Source organism: Chinchilla lanigera, unplaced genomic scaffold (genome assembly GCF_000276665.1).
Source record: "Chinchilla lanigera isolate Chin_1 unplaced genomic scaffold, ChiLan1.0 scaffold00078, whole genome shotgun sequence".
In the NCBI taxonomy this organism is placed as follows: domain Eukaryota; kingdom Metazoa; phylum Chordata; class Mammalia; order Rodentia; family Chinchillidae; genus Chinchilla; species Chinchilla lanigera.
Genome location: NW_004955479.1, coordinates 9,951,174 through 9,958,517, shown reverse-complemented (window position 1 = coordinate 9,958,517; position 7,344 = coordinate 9,951,174). Strand labels below are relative to the sequence as shown.

General features: G+C 40.8%; 1 pseudogene; it reads left to right on the top strand.

Annotated features, from left to right (window-relative positions):
• The first annotated feature begins 5,190 nt into the window (after positions 1-5,190).
• On the top strand, positions 5,191-5,858 carry LOC102008312 (annotated as a pseudogene).
• The last annotated feature ends 1,486 nt before the right edge of the window (positions 5,859-7,344 follow it).

Sequence of the window (7,344 nt, the reverse complement as noted above, 5' to 3'; positions counted from 1 at the left end):
GGGCTGGCTGAAAGTTCTGATCCTCCTGCCTCAGCCTCCCAAGTAGCTTGGATTACAGGACCACGCCACCATACCTAGTGGTTAGTTGGTTTTCAACAAAGGTGTCAATACCATTTAAGGGAAAAAAAACAGTCTTTTCAACAAGTAATGCTGGCAAAACTAAATATCCACAAGCACAGAAGCAAAGTTGTACCCTTACCTTGCAGGATGCTATATTTTGAATGTGGTTTCAAAACTACCAAAACTCATATGGAGACTTCATTCTATAATTCTATAATGGTATTCAGGTATTTGGGCCCTGAAGCAGCATTTGAAGTCATGAGCGATCCACCCTCATGAATAGATTAATAGATGTTGTTTTTCTTGAGAGGCTGGGTTAGTTCTCTGAGACTGGGTGAGGTCTTGTGGAATTGGATCGAGCAGGCTGTTATGAAGCAGGTTCGGCTTCCTTAGCTCGCTCTCTTGCTTCCACTCTCAGGTCACCCTGAGACACCTTCCCTCTCCATCTAGCAAGTGCTCCTGCCATGTGCTGTCATCCACCACATTATGGTGCAGCATGATGTGGCGGCAGATTGTGGACAGAGCTGTCAGCCTAAATAAATTTCTGTTCTTTATGACTTTCCTGGCCTCGTCTTTTTTATAGCAACACAAAACAAGTGAAAACACACAATATACAAACATTAACTCAAAATAGATCAAAGTCCTAAACTTGAGAGCTAAAACTATAAAACCCTTAAACAAAAACATTGCAAAAAATGTGCATGACTTTGGGTTTCTTGGATATGATACTAAAAGCACAAGCAATAAAAAATAGATAAACTAGACTCTATCAAAAATAAGAACTTTTGAGATTGGGCATGTAGCTCACTGGTAGAGCACATGCTTAGCATGCACAGGGTCCTAGACCCAATCCCCAATACCAAGAAAATAAAAATTAAATTAAAAATTAACTTTTTTTTGAGACAAGGTTTTGCTATGCAGTTCAGGCTGGCCTTGAGCTCACTTTGTAAGCCCAGGCTGGCCTCGAACTTGCAACGATCCTCCTGCCTCAGCCTCCTGAGTGCTGGCATTACAGCAGTGAGCCACGACACCCAGCTAAAAATTAACTTTTGTGTCAATAAAGCAAAAGACAACCTATAGGATGGGAGAAAATATTCACATAATTCACATCTGATAAGGTACTAATATACAGAATACATGAAAAACCTCCCTAAACTCAATAATGTCAATCAAACAACCTAATTAAAAAGAGGGCGAAGATTTGAATAGACACATCTCCAGAGAAGATACACAAACAGCCAATAAGAACATTAAAAGGTGCTTGAAGTCATTACCCAGCAGAGAAATGCAGGTCAAAACTACAATGAGATACCTCTTCATGTCTATTAGATTAACTATAATTCAAACAAACAAAGAGGAAATAACAAGTATTGGTAAAGGTGTGGAAAATTGGAACTGTAGTGGACTGCAATGAATATGTAAAATAGTGTAGGTCCTTTGGAAACAAAGAATTAACATGTGACTCAGCATTTCCACTCCAGGGTATATAATCTGGAAGAACTGAAAGCAGGGACTTGAACAGATATTTGTACAAAAACATTCATAGCAGCATCACTCACAGTAGTCAAAAGGTGGAGATAATCCAAACACTTACCGATAGATTCATGGATAAACAAAATTTATCTCGTAGAAAGCAAATGATATAATGATATAACATGGACAGCATGAAAACATTTAGTGAAATAAGACAGATACAAAAGGATACTATATGCCTCCACTGAAATGAGGGACCTAGAATAGGCAAATCTAGGAGCCAGAAAGTAGAATAGAAGTTTCCAGAGCTGGTGGGAGGAAGGTGGGAAAAGGAGTTATTGTTTAATGGGTACAGAGTTTTTGTTGGGGACAATAAAATAGTTTTGGGTATAGATAGTGCTGATGGCTATACAACGGTGCATATTTAATGTCATTGGATTTTAAATGTACAAATTGTTAAAAAAAAAAAGAGAAATATGTATTTAGTGGAAAAGAAAAATGAAAAGCTATAATAAGAGTCTAATGAAGATTATATGGAGTGATTATATGGAAAAGCTTATATTATATGGAAAAGCTTGGTCCTTTCACAAGGTTAGTTTCACATCTCTCTCTCTCTCTCTCTCTGTCTCTCTTTTTAATCTCTGGCATCCTTCTGGAGCTACCCTAGTGGTTCCTGGGAGCTTGACTAGTCACCAACATGCTAGAAATATGGTGGGTTTGAGGAAGGGAATCTTTTTTTTTTTTTTGTGGTTTTTCTCTGGTACCGGGAACCGAACTCACGACCTTGCGCTTGCCAGGCAGGCGCTTTTGCCGCTGAGCTAAATCCCCAGCCCCTTTTTTTTCCTTCTTTTTGTGATGTTGGGGATTGAACCCAGGGCCTTATGCATGCAAGGCAAGCACCCTACCACAGAGCCACATCCCCAGCCCAAGGAAGGGAATCTTGTATTATGCCAGGCTGTGATTATACACGGTAATATCAGATTTCAGGTCTTTTCTGGGTAGAGACAATTCTGTTTTGTAGTAGTAGTTGTTGTTGTTTTATTTTTTTTTTTTTGGGACAGGGTCTCACAATACAGTTCAGGCTGGTCTCAAACTCACGGCAATCCTCCTGCCTCGGCCTCCCAAGTACTAGGATTACAGGCATGCACCACCACACCTGGCTGACGATTCTGTTTTTAGCAAAGTAGCTTCATCTCTTCATAAATGGCACCACCATTCATCCAGGTGCATAGGCCAAAAACCTTGATGTTACCCTTGAATTTTTAAACATCCCACAACCAATCACCAGCAAACATTGACAGGCATATCTTCAAAATATACTTTGGATTCTATTCCTCATCCCCTCCACAGCTGCCACTCTCATCTTAGCTACTATCATTGGTCACTTGGACCACTAAAGGGCTTCCTGGAAGGACATCCTGTTCCTTCTTAGTCTCCCTCAATGTACCAGGTCTCCATCCCGGTACCAGAGTCATCTTTTTCACAGGCTCACTTCATTCTTATGCTCAAAACTGACTGACAGTATCTTATTCTTCGAGTAAAATTCCAATTTCACCATCAGAAATTGCCCATGGCACTACTGACCCCTGGAAACTGCCTGGATTTCATTTATTGTTGCTCTTTTTTTTTTTCTAAATCTCGGGCCACTGGACACATGCTGTGCTTTTTCACCGGCCCTTACAAGTACCAAGCCTCAGGAACTTGGCCCTCACGTTTCCTCTTACATTCTCACTTCTCTGGGATCCATTCAAATGCCTTCCTCAAAAAGGCACTCCTTCCAAATTGCTCCAAAGAAAAGAAAATACTCAGGTTTAAATCCAGTATCACATATACAGGATCTCTATGATGAAAACATTATAAACACCGATGAAAGAGATCAAAGGCAAACTAAGTCCTTGGAGACACACACGGTGTTCATGGTCCGGAAAATTCAGTGTAACAGAGATGTCGACCTCCCCTAAATTGGTCTTCCCCCAACCTCACATTTTAACACAACCCTTATCAGAATCTCAGCGAGGAGATGACAGCTCCAAGGGTGGCTGAGCTCGGCGTCTCTAGTCCAGGGCAGATGCGGTGATGGCGGAATTTCCATAGCTTATCAAGGATGAATCTCACAGCTCAGCTCTCATCGAGCAACAGCAGTCTCAGACCCCCCGGGTGGAGAATGAATAGGATTTGCAGAGTCCAAGCTGACCTGAAATTCAGACTGCAGTGGTAACATCCTTTTCTTTCGCTTGTTAGTGATAGTTCACCAGACAATTAAATGTCATCAGAAGACCACGGTGCTCAGGAGGATGAATTGTAGCCCGGGTGAGCATTTATGATGGAGACAAACTTAGAAAATCAGAGTCTGTCCAAGGTTGCAAAACCAGGACTTACTTGGATTTACCACAAAATGTCAAGATATTGTGAGTAGTTGCACAATAATATTCCTGTAAATAGATTTTTTTACAGACAGGTTGTTCTCAATTTAAAAAAAAAAAATTAACTGAGAGTGATGGCACACACCTGTAATCCACCACTCATGAGGCTGAGGCAGGACGAGCACCATCAGTTCAAGTGCAGCCTAGGATACTTAGTAAGTTCAAGGACAGCCTGAACCACATAGCTTTGTTTTTTGAGAACTTGTCTCAAAAAAACAAAAACAAACCTGTCTAAAGTTTGTATGGAAAGCCAGGTGTGGTGGCGCATGCCTGTAATCTCAGCGCTTAGGAGGCTGAGGCAGGAGGATCACTGTGAGTCTGAGACCAGCCTGGGCTACAAAATGAGCTCAAGGGGGCTGGGGGTTTAGCTCAGCAGCACAGTTCCTGCCTGGCAAGTGTAAGGTCGTGAGTTCAATTCCTGGTACTGGAAGAAAAACAAAAAAATGAGCTCAAGGCCAGCCTGAACTGCATATTGAGACCTTGTCTCAAAAAGACAAAAAATAAGTAAATAAATAAAATTTGTATGGAAAAGAATAGCCTAGACAATTTTTGAAAAAGAATGAAGTGAGCGGAATTGCTTCCCAGTACTTTTTTTTTTTGGTCTTTTTGAGACAGGATATTGCTGTGCAGTTCAGGTTGGCCTTGAGCTCACTCTGTAGCCCAGGCTGGCTTGCTTCCCAGTATTAAGGTTAACTAGGTAGCTATAGTAATTAAAACAATGTGGTGGCACATATCTGTAATAACAGCACTCAAGAGGCTGAGGCAAGAAGGTTGCAAGTTCAAAGCCAGCCTAGACTACATAGTGAGACCTTGTCTTAAAAACAAAAATGAAAACAAAAAAAGAGAATCCATAAAAATGCTTACAAATATGCCAATTAGTATTTGCTAAAGTGGTAAAAGAGTGGTAGAAAGATAATCTTTACTAAATGATCCTGGAGCAATATGCCAAAATAGAAAGAAATTCATCCTAAACCTCATATTTCAAACAAAAACAGTGAAAAACATAGCTGGCATGGTGGGACATGCCTGCAATCTCTGCATTTGGGAGGCTGGGGCAGGAGGATCACTGTGAGTTCAGAGCCATCCTGGACTATGTGGTGAGTTCAAGGGCAGCCTCTACTACATAGCAAGGCCCTGCTTAAAAAAAAAAAAGTGAAAAATCCTGGACTTAAATGCAAATTTAAAACTATAAAACTATAGACAAGAACACAGGAGCTCTTTTCCAGCTGGAACCATGGAAGGTGCCAAAGAGAAGAAAAAGAAGGTTCCTTCTGTGCCAGAAACCCTCAAGAAAAAGTTAAGACATTTTGCAGAGCTGAAGGTAAAGCATTTGAGAAAGAAGTTTGCCCAAGATACTTTGAAAGGCAAGGAGAAAGCTCATCTATGAAAATGCTCGGTGCTATCCCGAGAAATATAGATGCATATACTGAGATTCAAATGCCTGAGATGGTGAGAAAAGCTGATAGCTTCGATCTGTACCTGCAGAGTCCAAATTGGTATCTGTCATCAAGATCAGGGACATCAGTGGCCTGAGCCCAAAAGTCTGCAAAGAGCTGTAGTTCCCTCACCTCTTCCGGATCTTCAATGGTACCTTCATTAAGCTCAAGAAGGCTTCAGTCAACATGCTGAGGACTGTGGAACTATGCATTATATGGGGTGCCCAAGCCTGAAGTCAGCAAACAAACTAATCTACAAATGTGGCTATGGCAAAATCAATAAGTGGTGAATTGCCTGGACAGATTACTCAGTGACTGTTTGATCTCTCGGGAAACATGCCATCATCTGCGTGAGGAGCTGATTCATGAGATGGATACTGCTGGAGAATGCTTTGAAGAGGTAAATAACTTCCTGTGTCCCCTCAAATTATCTCCTCCATGATGCAGAAAGAAGAAAAAGACCACCCATTTTGTGACTTTTTTGAGTTCTTTATATATTCTAGATAGTAGTCCTTGGTCTGAGGAACAGCTGGCAAATTTTTTTCCACACTGTGGGTTGTCTCTTCACTCTGTTGGTGGTTTCTTTTGCTGTGCAAAAGCTTTTTAATAAGATCCCAGTTGTTGATCTTCGTGATATTTCCTGTGTGACTGGGATCTTGTTCATAAAGTCTTTGCTTACACCAATGTCTTCAAGAGTTCTACCTATTCTATCTTCCAGCAGAGTTAATGTTTCTGTCTTGATGTTTAGCTCTTTGATCCGTTTTTATTTTAATTTAGTGTATCGTGAAAGATATGGGTCTAGTTTTAATCTTTGGCATGTGGAAAGCCAGTTTTTCCAGCACCATTTATTAAAGAGACCATCTTTCTTCCAGTGAATGTGTTTGGCTCCTCTGTCAAAGATAAGGTGGTTGAGTATGTTTGGAGTTGTTTCTGCACCTTCCAATCTGTTCCACTGATCCTTTTTTTTTTTAAAAAAAATTAAATCCACTGATCCTCAGGTCTGATTTTTGGTGGTTTTTTTTTTTTTTCTTGCCAGTACCATGTTGATTTTATCACAGTGGCTTTGTAGTATAATTTCAAATCAGGGATTGTGAGCCAGGCATTGCGGCACATGCCTGTAATCCTAGCACTTAGGAGACTGAGACAGGGGGATCACTGAGAGTTTGAGGTCAGCCTGGGTTAGTGAGTTCAAGGCCAGCCTGTACTACACGGAGAGACCCTGTTTCAAAAAGCCAACAAAACAAAAAACTATCAAGTCAGGGACAGTGATGCCTCCTGTCTTGCCTTTGTTGCCCAGAATTGCTTTTGCTAGTCTAGGTCTCTTCTGGTTCCAAATAAATTTTAGGATTGTTTTCTCTAATTCTGTGAGGTATGCTACTGGTATTTTGATTGAGATTCTATTAAATCTGTATAACAATTTTGGAAGTCTCTTTTCACTATATTGGTTCTTCCTACCCAAGAACAAGGGATATCTTTCCATTTTCTGATATCCTCTTTGATCTGGGAGAAGATATTTGTAAGCTGCGTGTTCAACAAAGGCTTTGTATCAGGAATACATATATAACTCACAGGACAGCATTTAAGAAATCTAATTAGAAAATGGGCAAAAGACGTGTACAGACATCTCATCAAAGAGAAAATATAACAGTGAGGCACAGTAGTGCATGCATTAGTCCCAGGTACTCATAAGACTGAGGCAGGAGGATCACTTTGTTATGGAACCTAGTGCCCAACTGAATGGAAAACGCTCTACACCTAGGAGTTGGAAGGCAATCAACTTTATTACACCTGCAGGCCCTTGGGAACTCACTCCCAAAGCGCCAGCCCAGAATGGGCTTTGGGCTTTGTTTATATAGGTTTTGCAAGCAGGAGATACAAAAGCTTAAAACTGTGATGAATTTTTATTGGGTAGCATCAGTTATGCATCATTGCTGAGCAGAAAGCCCTTGAAA